The sequence below is a fragment of the Panthera pardus genome, unplaced genomic scaffold (genome assembly GCF_024362965.1).
Source record: "Panthera pardus isolate Hobbes unplaced genomic scaffold, ASM2436296v1 HiC_scaffold_20, whole genome shotgun sequence".
Classification (NCBI taxonomy): Eukaryota; Metazoa; Chordata; class Mammalia; order Carnivora; family Felidae; genus Panthera; species Panthera pardus.
In genome coordinates, this window is record NW_026526766.1 from 10,523,355 (window position 1) to 10,548,947 (window position 25,593).

The window sequence follows — 25,593 nt, forward strand, 5'->3', positions numbered from 1 at the left end:
AGAAATATCTCTCCTGTATAACCTTTCTCAGAAACTGTTGAACAATGTCCTCTTTAAAGATAAAAGACCAAGAAAGACCACAAGGAAAGAGGGCAACATAGAATCGAGGAGAGAGAAATGCAGGGCATCTCTAGGTTGATGAGGACACACACTCATAAGGAATGCTTTTAGGGGCACCTGGGTGGCTCAGTCGGTTGAACATCTGACTTCAGCTCAGGTCATGGTCTCACAGTTCCTGAGTTCGAGCCCCATGTTGGGTTCTGTGCTAACAAACAGCTCAGAGCCTGGAGCCTGCTCCAATTCTGTGTCTCCCTCACTCTCTCCCCCTCCCCTGCTCATGCTCTGTCTCTCTTTGTTTCTCAAAAATAAATAAATGATAGCAAAAAAAATTTTTTTTAAAGGAATGCTTTTAGGAGCAATAGATCAAAGAGATAGCTACCCTCAGATTTTCAAACATAAAAAGGTTAGGCTTCCATTTGGGGGTAAATCAGTGAGAGGTGCATATAGCTCACAAACAAGACAATTATTGATTCTGGGTAAGAACAAGCTGTATGAGGAAGGAAACGTTCAAATTATACATCTCAGCTATGAGTTATTTTCATACATTAATCAAACCCAAAACTCTATTAAGATGACTTGAGAAAAGAGAGTTCCAAGAAATTATAATATATTCTCATCTTCCACAGTATGAAGACAGTAAATCATTTCCAAAATTGGCTATATCCAATTAAATAAATAAAATAACATTGGCTCCGTCAGTGAAGCATGCAATTCTTAATCCTGGAGCTTGCAAATTCGAGTCCCATGTCGGGTGTAGAGATTACTTAAAAATAAAATCTTGCAGCACCTGGGTGGCTCAGTCGGTTAAGCACTGTGAGATCAGGCCCCGTGTCAGACTCCAGGCTGGGGGTGGAGCCTGCTTAAGAGTCTCTCTCTCCCCCTGCCTCTCCCCCACTCACATGCACACTCATGCTCTCTAAAAAAATAAAAAATAAACAAACAGAAACAAAAAAATAACATTCTTAGTATCTAATTTTTATTTTAAAATGATGAAGATTGCAAAATAAAATCAAAATCCCTTGCACGTCTCTGTTTTCTGACAGCTGGTTCTCGTGAGAGTGGAACCAGGGAGATGTGTGGGTCTCAAGTATAATCAACTTGAACAGGAAATGGAACTCATCTGTAAGAACCAATGGCTGTAGGTAATCTCATTTTATAAAACAAACTAAAGCGATAGCTCCTTCGAGCAACAATTTCAATTTGTTTAAAAACTAGTCGTGTGGGGGGGCACCTGGGTGGCTCTGTCGGTTAAGCATCTGGCATCGGCTCAGGTCATGATCTCACGGTTCACGAATTTGAGCCCCGCGTCAGGCTCTGTGCCGACAGCGCAGAGCCTGCTTGGGATTCTCTCCCTTTCCCTCTCTCTCTGCCTCTCCCCAACTCGTGCTTTCTTTCCCTAATAAACTTGAAAATTTTTAAAAATAAATAACAAAACAACTAGCTGTGTGGCTTCCAAGGAGTCACTAGGCAATCGCCCATCTGGTTTGAACGACGAGCAGCGGCCAGAGGAGCAGGGAAATCGATACAACCCTGGTGTTCACTCTCCTAGAGAACAGTGCCCCTACCACTTAAATCAAAGCACAACTTACTGGCATCATTAACTCAAATGTGGCCAACTCAGAAATAGGAAATTCCACAGCTTTCTGTTAAGCGTCTGCGTGACAGAATTTGCTAAGACTGCCCAAAAGAAAAAGGGATTTCCCCAATACTTTTAAGCAAAGATGAAGTTCCAAGACACTTAAGCTACAGCTTTGGATGCCCGATAAAACCGCCCCCATTTGCAAGGCACGCACCAGGACATCAGTGCTTCTGTGTCCAGGCCGAAGAGCCCACCATCAATTTAATCCTCTGGAGTTGTAGCCAGCCATTCCCTTTATCGAACTGGGGCAAGAAATTCTTCAAAGGTTCTTCTGTCAGAAATTAGGATCCCTGGATTTAAGAAGCAAGAGGTTGGGATGGACAAGAGCTTACAATATATTCATAGTTGGAGACGTGCAATTCAATCAACTAAAAACTGAAAGATGGCATACCATCTGAAAACTATGGTTTCAGAACACTCATCGAACCCATAGCGCTCACTACCTGATGCAGGGGCGCCAACCTGAAGTCCAAAAGTAAGCCAGCTACCAGCTAAGAGAAACAAATCTCTTCTGTAAACTACTTCTCCTTGGCAGAGTGGATCTGAATTCTTATACGCCACTGGCATCCAAAGAGGACTTGAAGGGTCTACCAGTAAAAGGCACAGTTATTGTCAATAAATAAAATGAACTCCAAGACAGTTTCATCAACTTCTCCCCTTTCCTGGGGAAAGGGGATAGGGGAAGATGGACTGTAGTATTTTATATACATACTGGGGCTGAACCAAGCATCAAACTGGGTTCCTGGCATCCTGTGGCCAGAGCAAAAAAGTATGATGAGTTGTACAATTTTCCTAACTGTGGAAAAAAATTAAAAGTCCCTGCTCATCAGGGAAATGGATGTCTTTCTCCTAACAGGAAGTGAAACATACATTTCCTTATATGAGGGATTCACAGTGAACCCTATTAGCAGCTCATTCAACAAAAACCTATTACGTGCCTTCTATGTTTCCTGGGTTTAAGAGTTTGGTATACGTGAGCCAACAAACCAGATAAAGAGCCCTACCCTGGGGAAGGCCATATTACACTGTGGTAGATAGACAATAAACAATAAACCTAAGAGGCAAGTTACATAATCTGTTATTACGCTGTGGGAAAAAATATAAGGAAGGGCTCAGTCACGGAGAACGAAGGATGGCAAGAGAGGGCCGATTTCAAATCACAACCCACAGTCAAGGTCCTGAGATGGTAACATTGGAGCAAGGACCCAGCACGAGCAGGCAAGGGCATGAGAAGAACACTGCAGGGGCAGAGGAGGCAGCCAGGACACAGGCCCTAAGGGGACATACACAAGCAAGCTCGAGGAAGACCACGGGGCCAGCGCCGTCAGGCCAGGGCAGGGAGTGGTACAGGATAGGAAGTTAGACAGTACCAAGGGACCGGGTCAAAAGAGGCCTGGAGTGCACTGTAAGAACTTTTCCTCTTATGGAAACAGGAAGCCAACAGAGGGTTAGAGCAGAGAAGCACCACCATCTGACCTTTGTTTTTCAAGAACCACTGTTGGGGGCACCTGGGTGGCTCATTTGGTTAAGCATCTCATTTCAGCTCAGGTCACGATCTTGCAGACCGTGGGATCAAGCCCCGTGTCAGGCTCTGTGTTGACAGCTCAGAGCCTGGAGTTGCCTCTGATCCTGTCTCTCTCTCTCTGTCAGAAATAAAATAAACATTATAAATTAAAGCAAAAAGAACTACTGAAAAAAGGGGAGTCTACTGAGAGAGGCCACAGAGATCTTACACTATTTCCTAATCCTCAATAATGTGACCTAAGGACAGAACACGTGCCAGGTCAATAAGAGAAATTAGAGTGAAAGGAAAAGCAGCATCACAACTACCCAGTATTTTGAGGAGACTGATGTATAACATCCTGTAGAATTTCAGAAACGGACACGATTTCTCAAGTTTTCATTGATACTTAGGGCCGCTTAAGTGTTACTCACTTCAGGTTGGCCCACTTACCTTAAAAGCCAACCAATTATGGTTTGTAATACTATGTATGTGAAAGTTGAGGAGAGCAGATCTCAAAAGTTCTCATCACCCCAAAGGACACATGACAAGATGCTCAACATCATTCATCATCCAGGAAATGCAAATCAAAACTACAGTAGCCCCTCACACCTGTCAGAATGGCTAAAATCAAAAATATAAGAAAACAAGTGTTGGTGAGTATGTAAAGAAAAAGGAACCCTCTTGCACTGTTGGTGGGAACACAACTGGTGCAGCCACTCTGGGAAACAGTCTGGAGGTTCCTCAAAAAGTTAAAAATATAACTACCCTAGATCTGGTAATCGCATTAATGGGTATTTACCCAAAGGATACAGAAAAGCTAATTCAAAGGGATACAAGCACCCCCAAGCTTATTGCAGCATTATGTACAATACCCAAATTATGGAAGCAGCCCAAGTGCCAATCCATAGATGAATGGATAAAGAAGATGTGGTAAACACACACACACACACACACACACACACACACACACACACACACACACGAGTATTACTCAACCATAAAAAGAATGAGACCTTGCCATTTGCAACAACATGGATGGATCTACAGAGTATGATGCTAAGTGAAGTAAGTCCGAGAAAGAGAAATACCTTATGATTTCGTTCCAACGTGGAATTTGAGAGACAAATGCACAAAGGAAAAAAGAGAAAGAGACAAACCAAGAAACAGACTCTTAACTCTAGAGAACAAACAGATGGTTAGCAGAGGGAAGGCTGGGGCCGGGGTGGGGCCGGGGGGCTGGGGGGGGGGGAGGGTGGGATAGGTGATGGGGATTAAAGAGTATATATATATATATATATATATACATCATGACGAGCACAGAGTAATGTATGGGACTGCTGAATCACTATGCTGTACACCTGAAACTCATCTCACACATGTATGTTAACTGTAATTAAAATTAAAAACTTAAAAACAATAGAAGTTCTCATCATATGGAAAAGAAATTTGTAGCTACATGTGGTGATGGAGGTCAGTTAAACTTAGTGTAGTGATAATTTGGCAAAATATACAAATATTGAGTCATTCTATTACACAGCTAAAATTAATGTATGTCGATTACATCTCATGTTTTTTAAAAATCAACCAATCAGGGGCGCCTGGGTGGGTTAGTGGGTTGAGCGTCTGACTTCCGCTCAAGTCAGGATCTCACAGCTTGTGAGTTTGAGCCCTGCTTCGGGCTCTGTGCTGACAGCTCGGAGCCTGGAGCCTGCTTCAGATTCTGTGTCTCCCTCTCTCTCTGCCCCTAACCCACTGGCATTCTGTCTCTGTCTCTTTCAAAAATAAATAAACATTAAAAAAAATAAAATAAAAATCAACCCATCAGAAGACACTTCAGCATTCTAATAAAAATTATAGGAACTATGCATGACTCTTGCCTACATAGACAGCCCCTACTCCATAAGAAGGCTGTGACCAAAATCCCCTGCCCACCCCCCAAAAAGGGTTCTAAATCTCCCCAATATGTGGATGGAGCATGACCACTCAAGGCACTGAAGTTTTATACCTCGCAGTGAGTTCAATTATAATTTGCGATCTTTCTTCAAAGGTTTCCGATTTTTGTCCTTTTTAAACGCTAAGACAGACATTCCCCAGTAAGGGTATTAGCAACAGCTCAGCAGTTTCACTTTTGAAAGAAAAATACCAAGACAGATTCACTAAGCCCTCATACATTTTAGTTTCTCCAAAAGGCTCATCTCTATTATTCTCTTTACAGCATCATCCACCTTTGAGCGGCTGCCAAAACTGTATTAATTCAGGCAATTAAACAAAACACAATCGACCAGTAAGATAGCAGTAACACATAGAAAAACATCCAGAGATGAAAGTCAAGAGTAATTTACAGAGTAAAATATGGATGTAGACCCTTGAGAAACAGTGAGTGGAAAGTTACCAAATTGTGGGTACAGCTCTCCAACTCATAAAAGATTAATCCGTCCTGTATAAAAACTAGACCCAGTTTTCCGTATGTAGGCAGATCTCTGAAGCAGAACTTTTTCAAAACCAACCCCAAAATACAGATGTAATCAATTCTAAACACTGTTTCAGAATCAGCAGACAGGCCATTAAACCTCTTAGAATTAAATATAGTTTTCCATGGCGGTAGATTATGTTGTTGTTTCAATTATCTGCTGCCCTTCCTATAAAAGGATACACTTCCCATTGTCAAGTGACCTATAGTGTCTCCAGATGGAAGAATTAATTATACTTCCCAAACACACTGTTGGTAGGTTTAGCCATGTGACTTGCTTGAGACACCTGAATGTGAGAATGGACACATCAACACAATCATTAATAGTTATGAATGGATTGTTCATTCTCTTTCTCACCCTCTACCATGAGATAACACCCCAGAGTGGAGTGGGCTCACGTCATTGAGCCCAGATCTAGAGCTAGAATAAATGAGACCTGTGGAGCAGAGCCATCGCTGTCATATAATGTGAACAAGAAATTAAAATATGTTGTTTAAGGGTGGCTTAGTCAGTTAAGTGTCCGGCTTTGGCTCAGGTCATGATCTCGCAGTTCGTGGGTTTGAGCCCCACGTTGGGCTCTGTGCTGACAGCTCAGAGCCTGAAGCCTGCTTCGGATTCTGTGTCTCCCTCTCTGCTCGCCCCCCGCCCACACACACACTCTGTCTCTCAAAAATAAACATTAAAAAAAATTTAAATAGGTTGTTTTAAGTTACTGAGCATCATGTAGCCTAAGCTGAGAGATGAAACTATTTCTTTTTTTTAAAAAAATGTTTTAATTGGGGCACCTGGGTGGCTCAGTCAGTCAAACATCCAACTTGATTTTGGCTCAGGTCATGATCCCAGTTTGTGAGATCAAGCCCTGGGTCAGGCTCCTCACTGACAGAGCAGAGCCTGCTTAGGATTCTCTCTCCCCCCTCTCTCTGCCCTTCCCCTAGCTTGTGTTCTCTCTCTTGCTCTCAAAATAAACTTAAAAAAATAAAAAAATTAAAAAGTAATGTTTTAATGATCAATGGAATTAATACCTAGGGCAACCTAATCAAAGTAGCAAGACATTTAAGCCTTACTGCCAATGAATTTCCATGGTAACCACCTACCTCATATAATAAACTGAAAATCATGTCTTTTCTAATTAAAATTTTTACCTTTTAAATATGTGCTTTAGAGAGGGGGAAGGAAACTTAAGTTACTTGTTTGACCTTTAGAACACCTTATTGAGAACAACGGGAGATTCAGGGAAGATTACCGTCAACGGCACACCCTTCCACAGGCAGGTAATTAATCTCTAGCTGATAAAAGAATCAAGGCTATAAACTCAACCGGCAAATCAGCGGCCCAGCAAAGCAAGGAAATGTAACTGTCCATGATTTTATGGGATGCAGAAATCATTCCCCAAAAAGTCCACGTTCACTTTAGCTTTTCTGTACTAGGCTCTGCCCGCAAATCTTACCAATATGAGCAAGACTCGATGATGACCGTAGTTTTTCAAATCATCAATTAAAACAGGACTTGATGAAAATTAGATCTCTCAAACTTTCTTCCAGAAGCCCAAGAAAAGCTTCAAGACTGCTCTCATAGGTACTCTGATGACAACATACATAAATTCACTTAAAAGCTTCCTTGCTGAAGGAAAAATATTCAACACCACCTCTTGCAAATTCATGATGGGGTTTTGGCAAGCTGGACACCCAGAGAAACTCAGAACACTTACTATGAGTAAGCTGACCCCGGAGAGTGGGAGAGAGATAATGCTGTACTCTGCCTTGAAAAGTCCTGAATCTGGGGGCCGCTGTTCACTCTATCACGGTTAGCACGTCCATAGTAGATATCAGGAAGGCTATTTGCATTACTAATTTCAAATCAAGTTAGGATCACGGTTTGCCACAACTGGATAAAAGTTATATCCACAAGGTGTGAATCTTCAATCCATTTGGGCAACTATTCTATAGTCCCTAAATGATACAAGGCAACAGGTCCTTCTGCAAGGCTAGTTTGTGGGAGACCTTGGTAAAGCTTAGCTCAGGAAGACTTTGCAAAAATCAGGATCAAACTGCTGGGGTTCCTGCTTCCAGTCAGGAAGCAAACACAAGAGTCTGATTTGGTTGTAAGGCAGTAAAGAATTTCCTGGGGACTCTTTTTCCCTGCTCTTGACCAACTGGGGCAGGAGAACACATACAAGATGGCACCATTTTCTTCCCACACACATTTCCCTTAAAAAAAAAAAAAAAATCCACCCTTCTTTAGCCTTGGTGACTCTGTTTCCTATGAGATCCCAGCCCCCCTGGCCACAGCTGACTGGACCACAACGACTCCTATTCCCAGGGAGAAAAAAGGAAGCAGAGGCCAAGCTTATCAACACGGAGGGAGAGAGGGCTAGAAGCAGAGAAAGGTGGTCTGTATGCTGGAGACCAGCTCCCCCGAGTGCCCAACAACTTAAGAATCAACTTCCTAAGCCCCCAGTTCCCAGGAGGGCTGGCTGGACTACTACGTTTTGCGGTTTTACTGGGTTCCCTCCAACAAACTCCTTACTGTTGATGCTGCTTTGATTAAGCCAGTTTAAGTGAGTTTCTCTCTTTTTGTAGCCAATAAGCCTAGCTGGTTTGCTGTAAATCTTGTGTTTTTTTTTTAATTTAGAAGTGTTAGATCTCAGGGAACTTTTACAATGAAGGAATAACACGCATACAGTAAAATTATAAACCTTAAATATTAATCATGATGAATTCTTACAAATGAACACATGTCATCAACAACCACACATCAAAGTAGGCATCATCAGGATCCCAGAAGCCCCCGCTGTCCTTCCCTAGTCAGTACATCCCCATGCACCTCCCCCCCACCCTATTCTTCTATTCAGCATTGATTTTGCCTCTTCATATAAAAGCAATCACACAATGTGTACATTTATGGCTTCCTTTATTCAATACAGTAATGAAGTTACTCAATATAGGGGCGCCTGGGTGGCTCAGTCAGCTAAGCATCTGACTTCAGCTCAAGTCATGATCTCATAGCTCATGGGTTCGAGCCCCACATCGGGCTCTGTGCTGACAGCTCAGAGCCCAAAGCCTGCTTCGGATTCTGGGTCTCCCTCTCTCTCTGCCCCTCCCCAACTCACACTGTCTGTCTGTCTCTCTCTCTCTCAAAAACCAATGTTAAAAATTTTTTTAATTACTCAATATAATGTATCAACATTCATCATGTTGTTCTGTATAGCATTTATTCTTTTTCATTGCTGTGTAATATTTTACTACACAACCGTGCCACAATTTATCTACCTGTCCATGGGCATTTGGACAGTTTCTCTTATCTTACTATCCTTCTATTATGAACCTTTTGCAAGTGCTTCTGGTGCACAGCTGCACTCATTCCTGGTGGGCATATGTATCTAGGAATATAATTACTGAGTCACAGAACATGTCTTTGTCTAGCTTTCCAGTAGGTCCAAAGTGGTCAAACCAATTTGTACGTCTATCAGAAGTTCTTGAGAGTTTGAGCTCTTCCATACCTCCATTAAGATTTGGCTATCAGGGTTTTGGGGGGGGGGGGGGTTGTTTTGTTTTTATTTAAAAAAATTTTTTTAATATTTATTTTTGGCACAAAGAGAGACACAGCATGAGCAGGAAAGGGGCAGAGAGAGAGGGAGACACAGAATCTGAAGCAGGTTCCTGGCTCTGAGCTGTCAGAGCCAGACGCAGGGCTCGACCTTGTCAACCGCGAGATCATGACCTGAGCGGAAGTCAGACACTCAACCGACTGAGCCACCCAGGCGCCCCTGATTTTGTTTTTTTTTTTTTTTTTTACTTCAGTCTTTTGACTATGTGTTGGTATCTTACAGCAGTTTTAACTTGCATTTTCCTTTTTAAATTTTTTATTATTTTTGAGAGAGAGCGCACACACAAGCATGCAAGCCAAAGAAGGGCAGAGAGAGAGGGAGACAAAGAATCCAAAGCAGGCTCCAGGCACCGAGCTGTCCGCACAGAGCCCAACGCGGGGCTCGAACCCATGAACTGCGAGATCATGACCTGAGCCAAAGTCGGACGCTCAACCGACTGAGCCACCCAGGCACCCCTAACGTGCATTTTCCTGATGACCACTGACACAGAATGCCCTTCTGCTCATTTTTAAAATTAGGTTTTGTTTTTCTTGTTGATTTGTAGCTGCTCCTGACACATTCCAGACAAGCTGCTTGTTGGATATGACAAATATCGTCTACCTTATGACTTATCTTTCCCCTCTTCCTTGTACTGCTAAATCAAAGTTCTTGATTTTAATGAACATGAGAACAGGCAAAAGAGTACACGTTGCTGCGAGAAAAAGACCCAATCGTCTGGGCTCCATATAGTCACCTGATTTAAGAAAAGTTAACTAGTAGGGGCACCTGGGTGTTTTAGTCAGTTAAGCTTCCACCTTCAGCTCAGGTCAATCTCACGGTCGGTGGGTTCAAGCCCCACATCGGGCTCTGTGCTAACAGCTCAGCCTGGAGCCTACTTCACATTCTGTGTCTCCCCCTCCTTCTGCCCCTCCCCTGTTCACACTCTGTCTCTCTCTCAAAAATAAACATTACAGGGGCGCCTGGGTGGCGCAGTCGGTTAAGCGTCCGACTTCAGCCAGGTCACGATCTCGCGGTCCGTGAGTTCGAGCCCCGCGTCAGACTCTGGGCTGATGGCTCGGAGCCTGGAGCCTGTTTCCGATTCTGTGTCTCCCTCTCTCTCTGCCCCTCCCCCGTTCATGCTCTGTCTCTCTCTGTCCCAAAAATAAATAAAAAACGTTGAAAAAATAAATAAATAAACATTACAAAATTAAAAAAAAAAAAAAAAAAAGAAGGAAAAGTTCACTAGTTAACTCAACAGACCCAGCCTTTACACAGGCCTGGGACTCTCAACACAATGTTACTAACTTCATTCCCCTTCATTACTATCTTCATTCACGCTATCTTCAGATACAATCGATCGCCAATTTAACAACCAGTAGTGGGCGCATTTATGTGTGTTTATATCAAGTGTATTTATGCATTCTATCCTAGAAGCACGATTATAAATGGCGAGTGGTTTGTACCACCAGCCCTTGGTAGTCCCAGAACATGCTTCCAGCACTGCTCTGTGTAAGCAGCATCCGTAGGGAGTTACTTCCCAGAAGCGATGCACGGAGCGCTAACCTGGGGTCCCAGGACCGGATCTCATTTGTTGCCTTCCCAGTGCTTCCAGACACGAGCACCCCAACCTCAGTGACCAACAGCAATTACCTGGAATCCCGTTATCCTAAACAACCTGCAAAAGTTTCCCTGGCTGTGGCAGCAGGCAGGGCAACAGGCTTCTCGAGTGATCCAGATTTTAACAAAGCTCAGCCTGGCTCACAAGGCTACTACCTTGCTGATCATCCGGGCTCCTCTGCCCCGTACCTCTCCTCACCCTCAAGTCACAGGCAGAGACACATGATCTGGCTTGGCCACAATCCTGCAAGACCCTGCAGAGAGAGAAGGGTGGTGGCACTTCTCAGAGTTGGGGGCTCCTGCGGGATCCGGGTCTCTCCCTTTTACTTGTTCCCAGGGTTCTTCTTTGATCCACTGTGTGCCACAATGGCCCTTTCTCTGCTCCTCTGGCCATAAGCAAACAGGATGGCTTTTTTGAGGTGTTATTCCAGGAGGGGTTTACAGTCAGGAAATAACCATATCCTAGACGTTTCTTCCCTTATCTACCCTCCCCGCTTCCTCCCCTCCCCACCAAGCTACATACACTTCAACACCAGGGCAGAATCATATTCTTTTCAGACACACGGAGGCAAAGGAAATATACACCTGACAGGAAGCTTAAGAACTGAGACTCTAGGGGCGACTGGGTGGCTTAGTCGACCGAGTCTGACTTCTGCTCAGGTCAAGATCTCAAGGTTTGTCGGTTTGAGCCCCGCATCGGGCTCTGTGCTGACAGCTCAGAGTGTGGATCCTGTTTCAGATTCTGTGTCTTCCTCTCTCTGCTCCTCCCCCACTCAGGCGGTCTCTCTCTCAAAAATAAATAAACATCTAATTGAGACTCCAGAGCCCAGGCTCTTGACCACTGCCCTGTATTGAGTCAGACCCATTTAACCTCACCAGTCCAAAAATAAAGGTCAAAACCAGGGAAGAAAGTGAGAAAGAAAAGGCTGTCCTGGGCCATGGAGGGTCAAGGAGAGAAAGGGAGCTAGTGAGAATGAGGCACATTTTCCACGGATTCTGCACCCCTAGCCAGCCTGGAACCCAGGCTAAAATGGACATCAACTGTGAACAACAGCTTGAGGTCAGGACTCAGATCAGATTAACAGGTGAGCACTGTTATTTGGTCAAACTGGATGTGAGGCCCAAGGTTCACAACACTTTTTCTTGGAAAGAGCAAGTTCCCAAGAAAATGATTCATCAACTATATACACGTCAAGCCCTTAAGCAGTATTTCCTCCTCTTGCTTGCAAAGGTGTGGACAGGAAAGAGGGACTTTTTTTCCCCATTGTAGTAAAGCTGCTTTATTTACTGGTTCTGGGCTGGTTCAGAGATCTCAAGCTTCTTATTCACCCCTGACTTCAAGAGGTAAACCTCTGGCCGCCCTTCCCAGAAGCAGGCAGAACCGAGCCCAGATGCCGGAGCACCGATTCTGAGTGGGCAATACTGTTCTCTGGAAGGTGTGCAAGAACTTTATGAGCAAAAGGGATTTCATTAAAGGAAAACGAAGGTCTTCCCATCAGGTTCCCCTGGTTTCTCATGATTATCCCCAACAGTAGCCTCTCCTTTCCGGAGGTTGGCTTAAATAAACCTAAAAAACAAGCAACAAGAGACCATTCACTTTCTCTATTAAATACAACTCTCCCGGAAAGAAAGGGACAAATAATGCATGGAAAGTTGTGTCCTGCCACCTAAACATTTGAGTCTTTCCCCAGAAGTGAGGGGACAGGAGGAGGTCTTCGGGCACCTCACCTCTTTCTTCCATTTGCTCCTGCCTTTTTCCCGTACCTTGGTCCTGCCCTATTCTACACTTCCAATTTTTTTTTTAACTTTATTTTTTAGTTTTTAAAATTTACATCCAAATTAGTTAGCATGTAGTGCAACAATGATTTCAGGAGTAGACTCCTTAGTGGCCCTTACCCATTTATCCCATCCCCCCTCCCACAACCCCTCCAGCAACCCTCAGCTTGTTCTCCATATTTATGAGTCTCTTTTGTTTTGTCCCCCTCCCTGTTTTTATATTATTTTTGTTGCCCTTCCCTTATGTTCACCTGTTTTGTCTCTTAAAGTCCTCATATGAGTGAAGTCATATGATTTTTGTCTTTCTCTAATTTCACTTAGCATAATACCCTCTGGGTTCCATCCACGTAGTTGCAAATGGCAAGATTTCATTCTTTTCGATCGCTGAGTAATACTCTACTGTATGTATATACCACGTTTTCTTTATCCATTCATCCATTGGCTCTTTCCATACCGTGGCTATTGTTGATAGTGCTGCCATAAACACGGGGGTGCAGGTGTCCCTGTATCCCTTGGATAAATGCCTAGTAATACAATTGCTGGGTCATAGCGCAGTTCTATTTTTAGTTTTTTGAGAAACCTCCATACTGTTTTCCAGAGTGGATGCACCAGCTTGCATTCCCACCAATCATGCAAAAGAGATCCCCTTTCTCCTCATCCTCGCCAACATCTGTTGTCGCCTGAGTTGTTCATGTTAGCCATTCTGACAGGGGTGAGGTGGTATCTCATTGTGGTTTTGATTTGTATTTCCCTGATGATGAGTGATGTTGAGCATTTTTTCATGTGTCGGTTGGCCATCTGGATGTCTTCTTTGGAGAAGTGTCTATTCGTGTCTTTTGCCCATTTCTTCACTGGATTATTTGTTTTTTGGGTGTTGAGTTTGATACGTTCTTTGTAGATTTTTGGATACTAACCTTTTATCTGGTATGTCAATTTGCAAATATCTTCTCCCATTCTGTCAGTTGCCTTTTAGTTTTGTTGATTATTTCCTGCTTTGTGCAGAAGCTTTTTATTTTGATGAGGTCCCAATAGTTCATTTTTGCTTTTGTTTCCCTTGCCTCTGGAGACGTGTTGAGTAAGAACTTGCTGTGGCCAAGGTCAAAGAGGTTTTTGCCCACTTTCTCCTCGAGGATTTTGATGGCTTCCTGTCTTACATTGAGGTCTTTCATCCATTTTGAGTTTCTTTTGTGTCTGGTATAAGAAAGTGGTCCATGTTCATTTTTCTGCATGTCGCTGTCCAGTTTTCCCAGCACCACTTGCTGAAGAGACTGTCTTTATTCCATTGGATATTCCTTCCTGCTTTGTCAAAGATTAGTTGGTCTTATGTTTGTGGGTCCATTTCTGGGTTCTCTATTCTGTTTCATTCATCGGAGTGTCTATTCTTGTGCCAGTACCTACACTTCTCATTTGTATATAGTGCTGAAGTTGCTGCTTTGTTTTCATACTGAAGAGATCACATTGCCCCAAGAGCCACAAACAAATGGGAACTGAATTAAAAAAATAACACTTCTGACAAAACAGAGTCCATTGAACTTGGGAAGAGTAACTTAAGAGTACCCTCATGGCTCCAAGTTCACACACACACACACACACACACACACACACACAGAAGGCTGTAGGGAACAAAACGGGACTCAGATGCATGGCTGGCAGTGGGGTGTGTGTGTGTGTGTGTGTCTCAAATCTTGTTAGGACAAATCTCTTTTCAACCCAAATGTTTCAACTTCAGCGGATGGAAACACAGAATTCCTGATTGAGTAAAGGATAAAAAAGTTACCACACAGCGAGTACCTAAACCATGGTGATGCCCGATCCACTGACACCTTTCAGACCTTCGTGCAGATATGGCGGCCTTGGCATGTTAGGGATATAATGATGCATATGCATGCCGCGAATACTTCTGAATGCCCACAGAGCACAAGCTAGCCTGTCCCCTTCTATTTGATCACTCCCTAACAAGCCCCCGCTGTTCCTCTGGCCAGTGCCTCCCACTCACCCATACCTCGGTCATTCTCAGCATCGCCAACAATTCTCCCATCCCTTCCCCCCAACGAAAACCTATCAGAACACAAGTTCACATGACTTCATGAGAGGATTAGTCTGGAATTCCCTCAACTTAAAAAAAAAAAAAACAATTTTTTTTTTTAAACAATATACAGCAACTTCCATAGCAGTGAATATTTGCACTGCTTCTCCCAACTGTTACTGAAACCCTGCCTAGAGGCGCCTGGGTGGCTCAGTCGGTTGGGCGTCCGACTTCGGCTCAGGTCACGATCTCGCGGCCCGTGAGTTCGAGCCCCGCGTCGGGCTCTGGGCTGATGGCTCAGAGCCTGGAGCCTGCTTCCGATTCTGTGTCTCCCTCTCTCTCTGCCCCTCCCCCGTTCATCTCTTTCTCAAAAATAAAAATAATAATAATAATAATAATAATAATAATAATAAAACCCTGCCTCGATTAAGAAACGGAGTTGTAGGAAGTAAACTCCAATCATTGCTGGCCTGACCTCCTCTCCCAGATATGGATTGAGTCAACTCCCCCCTGACTCTTGAACTGTTAACTCTGAAAGGAGATCAAAGGGGGGGGGGGGTGTCTCTGGAGGCAGAGAAGTCTTACTCAGCTCTCAAGGTCAGAAGCCTGGGTTTCCCAAAGACACTCAGGCTAAGCCACCCAGGATTTCATCTTGCCACCAAGATGCCACACAGTCTCAAATACCTTAAAGGTCCTGAAGACAAATAGTGTCTACCCCCTGACCAGCAACACCCCCCACCCCTTGATACTTAAAAGGAGAAAACATTTGCACTGAATAACTACAAAGCGGGGGCTGCATTCCTAAGGACACAATCCTCACAAAGAAACAATGGAAAAGATAAAACAGGTACCTTGAGTAGAGGCTGAGGGATGAAGTTTCAAAAGGCCAACAAGAAGTAAATCGCAACAAAGTCTAGCACATCAAATCACATGTTACCTTTCATCAAAAGGAACTCGTTTTGTTTTTCTAAAGAAATGGCAACAACTTAGCACGCCACTGATGTTACACAATATCCAATGTCTCCCTGGGTTGACAACCCCTTTCTCTTTTTTTGTTGCCTTTAAAAATTCTGCACCAAGAGCTCATGTTTTCTTTCGCTTTTCCTTGTGGAAATTTAATTCCCGGCCAACTCCAGAATTCTCCTACAGATATGTCGTGGTCAGTGGCAGACATCAGTAGCTCAACTTAACCAGAAAAGTTCGAAGGCTATCATGAGGTGAGCAAAATCTCAGTCTTCAAATATACCGAATGCCTTAATTCTCCTGCAGAGTTTATTCGTAAAGTTTTGTTTACTTCTATTAATAGTGAATCCCTTGACCTGCATCTCCTACCAAATTAAAAGAGAAAAATCCCACGAGAACGGAATTTTATAGCACGGAGAAACAGAACGGCTAGAGCAGTTAAAAAGTGGACACGAAATCTCTAGGTGAATTTTTTTTTTTAATATTTATTTTTGAGACACAGAGCGAGTGAGCGAGAGGGAGGCTGAGTGGGGGAGGGGCAGGAAGAGAGGGAGACACAGAATTCTGAAGCAGGCTCCAGGCTGCCCACACAGAGCCCAACGCCGGGCTCGAACCCATGAACTGAGAGATCGTGACCTGAGCCAAAGTCGGATGCTTAAATGACTGAGCCACCGAGGAGCCCTCTAGATGAATTCTGTAACTCGCCTAATCTCTTCTCTCTCGCTATGCTGTAACATAAAATCCTATGAGCGCTTTTTTGAGGTGCTCACTTTACTAGTCTGGGGGATTCAATAATGCATATTTACAACTGGTTAAAATAAGACAATGGAGAAGAAGAAGCTTTAGAACAACTAGAACTCACAACTGCTGGGCATTTAAATGAATACAACCATCCCACTGCATCCCACGGCAATCTCCACCTCAGAATTGTGCAGCCCAGCAACCCCACTCCCAGACATGCATCCAACAGAAATGTATACATACGTTCACCAGAACACATGCACAAATCTGTTCATGACAGCACTGTCCATGCTGGTCCCGAAGTGGAAACAAATGACCCAACGCACGTCTCCAGGAGGATGGATTCAACAGTGGTATAGGCACACGAGAGAATACAATGAAACCACGAAAAGAACAATCCATAGCCACACAAACAACGCGGATCAATCTTACGAACACAACATGCAGTGAAAGAAGCCAGACACAGAGGACACACTCTGTGAGACCATGTATTAAAGTCCAAACATTGACCAAAGGAGTCTTTGATATTAGATGGATACTCCAGGGCCATGAGTAGGGACTTGAAAGCCATGGGATACCAAGATGAGAGGCTTGGGTCCGTGGCTCTGTTTGGGGAAAGGGAAATGAGCAAGTATTTGGCAGCCAAGTGGCAAATAGCATCATATAGTACAGACAATCACCACCCCTAAAAAGGGCTGCTCTTAAGCTGTTTTTATTTTATTTAATTCATCTAGAGAGACAGAGAGCATGCACATGGGGGAGGCAGAGAGAGGGAGATACAGTATCTGAAGCAGACTCCAGGCGCAGAGCCCAATGCAGGGATCGAACTCACCAACTGTGAGATCATGACCTGAGCCAATGCCCAATGGGCTGAGCCAGCCAGGCACCCCTTTGTTTTATTTTATTTTATTTTATTTATAGAACAAGCGGGGGTTAAGTAGTTATTTTTATAGCAGAGAGCAGTTCTGTTGACGACGAGGAGGGGGGAGAGAAGTGGGAGGGAGAGGAGGAAGAAGGGAGGGAGAGGGAGAGAGAAAGAGGGAGGGTGAAGTCAGCTTCATTTCTACCCTTACTCTAGTTATTTTTTCATATTTTCCCCAAGGTCAATGGGTGAAACCAGTCAGAATTACCAACAGGAAGCTAAACAAATTTAGCCAAAAATGTAATGCAGGCATCCACACATTTACATTCTTACCTATAATCAAGCCAAAAACTATATAAAAAAGGAGTTTTATCTGCAACACACAATAAATGTGAACCCTCAACAACAGAAGTTCCTGAGTGCTTCTCTGGGGACCAGGTAATTATAAAAAGGGATTAGTATGTCTTCTGAGTGTTAAGCTAAGCCCCATTGCTCAATTCCATTAACTAATTAAAAAAAAAAAAAAAAAAAAAAAAAAACTTCCAACAGAGCTACAGGGTTCCTGACATTACCAGAAATACATAACTGTTCCCAATTAACTGATTGCTTCTGTAATGAAAAAAGCATGAGGATATTTAGTTCTAATAGGTTTTTCTGGTCTGTACATCCGTACACAAACACACAACTCAACCACGTACATGTTTCAAGATTCTTCATCAGTGAGAATATCATTTGCTTTCATCATTCAGACTTTAAACATAAAGCTCAAGGAAGAAAAAGGCAAACAGGTATCAGAGTTTAAAGGCCAAAGCTAGAAAATAAAAACAGTTGGATTAGGTCACCTGCTATGCTCACCGGGGGACACGCTGACGAGCAATTCACACGTCTAGTGCCTGCAGTGTTTTAATAAGAGCCCCACTGTTAGGCTTTCCTCCTCGACAGTTCTGTTCTTTTCCATTGCTGAAACACACACACACACACACACACACACACACACACACACACACTCTCTCAACAAACCTTAGTTTTCCATTTCTCCATGGCCTTGTCAAGTATGGAATGCTTTATTTAAAATCATAAAGGTAAATGGAAAAAAAGAGAACTAAAAATCACTAGATAAAAATTAGGGAATATCTAATAAAATTGGGAGGTAGAGGGGAGAGGAAGAGAAGAGAGGTAAGGGGTATTATTAATACCCTTTTTTCAAATTTGTTGAAATCACGTGTAGATTGTGGCAGTTTAAAAAGGTTCCAAATTTGTCGACACTCTTCCCATCGAGTGGCACATTCATGTTTCCTCCCCTTCGAGTCTGAGCAGGCTTCTGACTGATCCAATGGATAGAGTTTGGTGAAAGGAAAGTCATGTAACTTCTAAGGCTAGGTAGCTTCCAACTGGTTCTCTTGAGGCATTCTAGCTCAAGTTAATTGCATTTGTCCATCTGGAGAGTATTTTTGGATGAGATTAACGTTTTAATCAGTGAACATTAGGTAAAGCAGACTGCTCTCTATAACGTGGGCGGGCCACACCCAATCAGTTGATGGCCTGAATGGAACAAAAAGATCAGCTTCCCCAAACAGGAGAGCATTCTCCAGTAGACTGCTTTGGTCTTCATCTGCACCACCTGCTCTCCTGGGTCTCCAGTCTGCTGGTCCACACTGCAGATTTTGGCCTCAGCAGCTTCCATAACCCTGTCAGCCAAACTCCTTAAAATATATCTTTTTTTTAAAGAAATATATGCACATCCTATTTGTTCAGTTTCTCTGAGGAACGCTGATTAATACATGAAGGAAGCTGGTGGCCAGGCCACCAGTCCAACTACCTGGGGCCACCATGCTGAAGTCCCCATGTTTAGTAATACTCTGGCAAACAGTCAACACGGAGCCTGGTCTCCCGGCCATCCCGGCCAAGGCCTGGGGCATTGGCGCAAAACCTCCTTGGACCCTCCAGACCAGCCAATTTGGCAGTGGAGTGCCACACAGAGACCTCCATCAACACCACAAGCAGCGGCCAAGCCCTGCCTGACTCTATAACCCACGGAATCCCAAACACCATTGAAATAATTGTTTAAGGTAATTTGCTACACAACAACCACCAAAAGAACTAAAAACAGGACTTAACAGGAACACCTGAGACTGGAGCTGAACAGGCACCCAAGAGTGAAGGGTGTTTGTTTTCATTGTAAATGTCTTTGTTGTTTGCATTATTTTATGTACAAATATAACTTCAGAAAGGTATGGAAAACTAAAACGACAGCAAATGTGTTTAGTGTTCACAGTGTACCAGGTAGCTTTCCAAACGCTCCGTAAGGTTTTTAACTCATTTAATCTTCAAATAACCACACGAGGGGAGGGCTTTTATTACCCGCTTCTTATGGATGGGAAACTGAAACACAGAGAGGTTCAGTAACTGTGCCAAAGGCCACACAGCGGAGAGGTCTGTAGGATATTGAAGGAGACCGGGCCTTGAAAAATGAATACAGGTGGGGAGTAAAGCAAAGGGCATTGCAATGCAGGCCACAGCTTTTGAATAAGCGAGGCAGTCTGGTAGTGCTTAACAGGTCAGTCACATGCTTAGGTCACAGAGTGAGGTCACTCAGGTGAATGGCACCTTGAGATTATACTCTTTGTCCAGCGGCTTGTAACTGAGCCAGCCTGGTTGTCTTTCCGCCCCTTACGCCACCAGAATGAGCCATGAGTATCAGAAAATCCCACCCTTCTGCCCTCCTACTACAACTCTGTATCTTTCTATCTCCCCACTTGCCATGAACTCTGGGAGGGTCTAAGCGTCTGACTTTCCCCACTGGGGCCTTGTAGAAAATAGAAACATAATTTTCACTAAAGGTAAATGGATACTAGCTTATTCTATGTGCAAGTTGGTGGAGTGGTCTTCACCTCAGAGCAATTTTTGCTGCATTTTGAGAGCCAAGAGGAGGGAAGAGCCATCAATCAGGCAAAGAAATGATCACTGGACAAAAAATCTGTGGCAGGTGTTCACAATCGAACCCCATGATACGGACTTTAAAGTAAAAATATATTCTCCCAGGGGCACCTGGGTGGCTGGCTCAGTTGGTTACGCACCTGACTTTGGCGCAGGTGATGATTTTGTGGTCCGTGGGTTCAAGCCCTGCACCCGGCTCTGTGCGGACAGGCTCCGGAACCTGGAGCCTGCTTCAGATTCTTTATCTCCCTCTCTCTCTCTGCCTCTCCCCAACTTGAGCTCTCGCTCTCTCTCTCTCTGTTAAACAAAAAAAAATTTTAAAGTTTTTTTTCCCAAAAAGCTCTCATCTTTTTTTCTGCCTTTATATTATTTCACCGATTTTCACGATCTTCCAGAGAAAGAATGGTAGGAGACCAGCATCATCCCCACTGTCCAGAATGGCCTGTGCCCTGTTAATCTCTCTTCTTCAAATGGTTTGGTGATATTTTCTTCAGAGATATCTGCTCCCTTGTCAATTTCTAAGGCTCCCTTAAAGCTCTGCTCAAGTAGTACCTTTCAGGAAAGCCAATCCCAATCATCCAGGCAAAAAAGATCTCTTGTCTCAGAGCTCATAGAAGTATTCACTATTTAAGTGAACTAAACACTCCTGTGTTTCCTATAAGGATTCTGTCTAGTGTTTTTAATTCTTACATAGAATTTCTGGACAACCAGCTATTTAATGGTATGATTCCTCTTGTATCCCCTAAAACTCCTAGCTCAGTACCTTTGCAAAAAGCATCATATAAAGAAAAATTGTATGTGACTGGCCAATGAAATTACAATAGTTGCATTTACACTTGAATAGGGTTATCAGGGTCAAAGTCACCATTACTTTGAGAATTACATTACAAACCAATTAGATACCTTTTCGTAGGTAACGTATTAGTAATTTAAAGATTTCTCTCATCAGCTGGGTACTAGATTCAAGGACAGCTCGATTCTGCAGGTAGTAGGTGAACTACATGTATCCACAGCCATGAAAAAAAAAGTCTCTAGTTTGTGAAATAATCCAAAAAGGGGGGGGGGGGGAACTATATGCATAAAGATGATTTCTGCAGTAATATATACCAGTACAAGTCCAAAAAATTAACAATCATTGCCAGTTATGGGGGGATTATTAACTGGAAACCTGTCCATGGGGTTGTGGATGTGTGCAGGAATTAGAAAGTCATGGAGACTAAAGCAACATGGAGATATACTTTAAGAGAAAATACAAAATCGAGCAGACATGGAAATGCACTGGAAGGAAACACAGCTGAAATAATCCAGCTCCTGGAATGGGGTAAATACGGGTCACCTTTTGTCCATTTGCAAAACTCTGTAGATTTACTGCTTTTGCAATTTACAACAGGACAGAACTCTCACACACTGCTAGTGCAAATACAAACCACACGATCGCTTGGGCTTCTGTTCAGCAGTGTCTGCTAAACTTAACAGTTTAGAACTCAACAATTTTAAGTATACACTCAAACCCAATGTGTACATGTGCTAAAACGTTCACAGCCAGGCTACGGGCCATAGACAGAATCTGGAAACTACCAAAACACCCATCAATCCCAGGACGGGTAAGTAATTTGGGGTATGATCACGATGGAATATTGCACAGCAAAGATGAGTGAATTACAGCCACTTGCAACATCAGTAAAACTCACCAACATCATTTTGAAAGAAGCCAGACTAAAAACAAACAACAACAAAAAGCAATGTATTAGATGATACCATGCATAGAGAGCATGACAACAGGCAAAACTGATCTGTAGTGGCAACAGTGGGTACCCTGGGAAGAAAAAATGACCTGAACAGAGCAGGAGTCCCCCACAATATGGCAACACTCTCTCTTGATCTCAGTGTGCATTCTAGGTTTAGGTTCACTGTGAAAATTCACCAAATTGGTATGTTACAGTTTAACGATTCCTTCAACAATTGGCATTAAGCAGAGCCACACATGCAACATGCAAGGTGCAAAAGAATCATAAAATGTCCCCCAACATTTGAAACCAACTTGACTTCTTGGTTTGATTGCAGGGCAGAAGAGAAGTGGGGAGGCTGTTGGGTAGCTTAGACAGCTTCACCTCTGCTCCCTGAAATGCGATTTTTAAAACATGCACAAATAATCCAACAAACGCCCGAGGGACAAGTCTGCGATTTTCACGGACATCTCCCATCTCCCCTCGCGGCTTCTGAACCTGCTCACCCTACAGGCCTCAGCTGCCAAATGCACTGCCCCTTTTAGCTCTGCTCCTGCCCCCTCCCCATTGCCTTGATTTTTCTCCCACTACACCCCCTCCGCTCCTCCTCTGAACTAGGTGGTAAACAGAAGAGCACATCAGCTCATGAAACTATTTGTGAGTAAATGCTGACATCACAAAATGAACCCAAGTCTTGACTGTATCGATTCCAAGGGCCATTTGCCTGTGGTTTCTTTCCTTGGGGCCAGTTTAGATGATTTAAAAGAAAACTATTTTTAAAACTGCACTCCTCTTTTGTTCTATCACCTTTCCCCCCAAAACACACACATAGACAGAACTCACTTTTGCAGAGGTGGAGCCTCAACTGGAGTTTCACAAAGTGCGCTAAAGCATCCTTGTGCCCCCAGGGGGAAAAACGCATCCCTCCAGTGTGTCTTCAAAGGAGGCCACCATTCCGCCAATGGCCTGAGGCTCTCCTGCATCTTTAGACATTAATCCCACCACGAGACAGCCCCTACTATTAACAGCCCCAAATCTATTAAAAAAGAACCCAAGTTTCTAATTCAATCTCTACCTTGGGAAAACCTCACCTTAACAGGAGAGAGGGAGGCTGAGGGAAGGTGAAATGAAAAGTGCTCATGGGGATGGGGTTTCTTTGGAGGGGTGACAAAAACTGTTCTGGAATTAGTGATAACGGTAGAACTTGGCGAATATACTAAAAACCACGGAACTGTACTTTTTTTTTAAAAGAGCGTATTTATGGCCTGCTTATTAGATCTCGATTTTTTTTTTTAAATAACTAAAACGTGGGAGTGCCCCACTTTTTACTAGAGAAGGTTGGATGAAAGGAGCAATTAGCAGGTGAACAGCTAAGCACCACCTAAGAATCAAACTGACTAAACCCGTGAATTAAAAAAAGAGGAAACAGGTCCTGATTTCCATCCAACTCAGAGGTGCGAGGAGGGGTGGGGGTGGGGGGGCGGAATGGAGGCGGGACAAGAAACTGCACAATTACACGTTTGGAGGATTACCCCTCCTTGTTCGTTGGGTTCTCCTGCAGATAGATTTCATTAATTAATCCAACGAGACGAACCTCGTAGAGAGGAGGTGCAGGCAGCGAGCGCTGGGGGACGCCACAGATTGATTTTAACGCTAACTCGGCCCAAGCCGTCACCCATCACCCCGGGGCAGCGCGGCTCCCACTAACCCGCAGGACCCACCACCAGGAGCTGTCTCCCAAAGCTCCCCGGGAACCCAGATGGGGGGTGCGGGGGAGAGTGGGCAAGGGGTGGTGGCTGCCCAGAGCGCAGGATGCGCGGGTTTGCTGAAGCGGCCGGGGAGAGGGGGCGTCGGGGACCAACTCCGCTCGCACCCTCCCTGACCTGACGCTCCGGATCGCCCAGGAGCCCGCGCCGCGCTGGCCAGGGTCCGGCCCCGGAGGCCCCGGAGGCCCCGGGCTCTCCCGCCCTTCCCCCACCTCCCGACCCCTCCGACCCCGGCCGGAGCCATCTCGGAGTCGGCTGAGCGCGGCCGAGACCACCTGCCGCTCTGGGATACACAGAGGAAGGGGTCCACCGCCACTCCCCCTGCGGAGCGGAACCGCGAACTTCACCCGCTGACGCCGCGGGGAGGGTCCTGCACCCCGTCCCGGGCTCGCACAGGACCCGAGGGTACCCCAGCGCCGTGCGTCCGCACCCTCCCGTCCCCCGCCCGGACTTCCCCGCTGCCCCGACCGGCCGAGCCCCCCCCCCCCCCCCCCCACGGCCGCAGCGCGCGCCAAAGCCGGCCGGCCGCGCAGCCCCAGCCACCCTCTCGGACCCCGTCCCTAGGCCCGCCCCAGGGCCGCGGGGGGAGGCAGGGCGAGCGCGAGCCCGCGGGGCTGCCCTCCGCCCCCGCCGCCGCCGCCGGGCGCCCCGGGGCGCGCGCCAAGTTTGCGGGGCCGCCGCGGGGGTCAGGGCCCGCACCCCCCTCGCCCACCCGGCCCGGCACCGGGCCCCGCGCAGCGCCGGCTCACTCACCTCCAGGCGCGCTCCCCAACCTGCGGCGCCCGGCCGGCCGCGGCTCCGGGACCTCGGAGGAGGGGGCGGGGCGCGGAGGGCGGAGCCGGCGCCGGCGAGCAAGCGCCAGAATTAAACCCCGAAACGGACTGCAGCCGCCGCAGGGACGGAGGAGTCGCGGGAGTCCGGCCAGCCTCCGTCCCCAGGCGGGAAGCGACGGCGGCTGCGTCCCGGCGCGGGGCGGGAGGGAGCCCCGGGCGGCTCCGGAGACCGCCGGGGACCCCTGCCCTGCGCGGCGCTTCTTTGTACCCCGGGACCCGGCCGGCGGGCGGGCCCCAGTGCGCCTGCGCGCCGCGGCCACTCCACTCGTCCCACGAGGCACCTTCGCGCACCTCCGCCTCACCCCTGCCCGCTGGCCCCTGTCCTGCCAGCGGCGTGCGGGGGAGCCCCCGCCGCCCGGCACGCACCTGCCGCCCACGGCTGTTTGCTCTTCTCCCCGAGGCCGCGAAAGTTCCACCCGCAGTGAAACTTGAGTCGGTTCCCACCTACCGTCTCCGACGGGGAGGGATCCCGGCCAACACCCTCCCACCCCTCCGCCTAGACCTTGCTCGGGCGCCTGCGGGTTGTTTTCTGGCCCCAGGTGAGCGTGCAGGGCTCTGGCTTCCCGCAGGTGCGTGAGTCCCCGGGGCGACCAGGAACCTCCCGCCGCGGTGCCCACGACCGGCCCTGCGTCCTCCGTGCGTTCGCCCCGCCTCGACTGCGGGGCAGAGTCCTCGGTGGAAAAGAAACACGCGTGTCCAGAAGCGCGCGTGTGTTCGGAGGACTCCAGAGAAGGCGCAGTGCCTGCCTCGGGGGCTGAGGGCCCACCAGGAAGTCAGACGCTCATTTCAGAGCCGTCGTAGTGGGTGCGAGAGAGACAGTCGAGTGGCGATTGAGAGACCGTGACTCCAGTCTTTCAAATGAAAATGGTTTGAACAAACAGGACTGGAGGGCCAACTTTATGGAAACCAAGTGTTACCAACACAAAACACACATGCACACACACACAGGCATTAATGCCAGCTCCCCAGTCAGGGCTTTTAACGGGGGTAGGGCCCTCCCCGCTGAGCTCCTCAGCAGAGCATACACCCAGCGGAGCCCTACACTTATCACGGGTATTTTTCTAAGTGGGTAAAAGTGAGAAATC

The 25,593-nt window shown here is 45.9% G+C and overlaps 1 protein-coding gene across 4 annotated transcripts in view; it reads right to left on the bottom strand.

The window, feature by feature from the left end:
* KANK1 (KN motif and ankyrin repeat domains 1) overlaps positions 1–24,548 on the bottom strand; it is a 211,230-nt gene extending 186,682 nt beyond the window's left edge. For 3 of the 4 annotated variants that reach the window (XR_008424132.1, XM_053907782.1, XM_053907780.1), the window contains exon 1: positions 24,429–24,547. The gene's annotated coding sequence lies outside the window, so the exon portion shown is untranslated. Of the gene's footprint in view, positions 1–24,428 lie in introns of all 4 variants that reach the window. The other variant, XM_053907781.1, reaches the window with a different exon arrangement.
* Between the last annotated feature and the right edge of the window lie 1,045 nt (positions 24,549–25,593).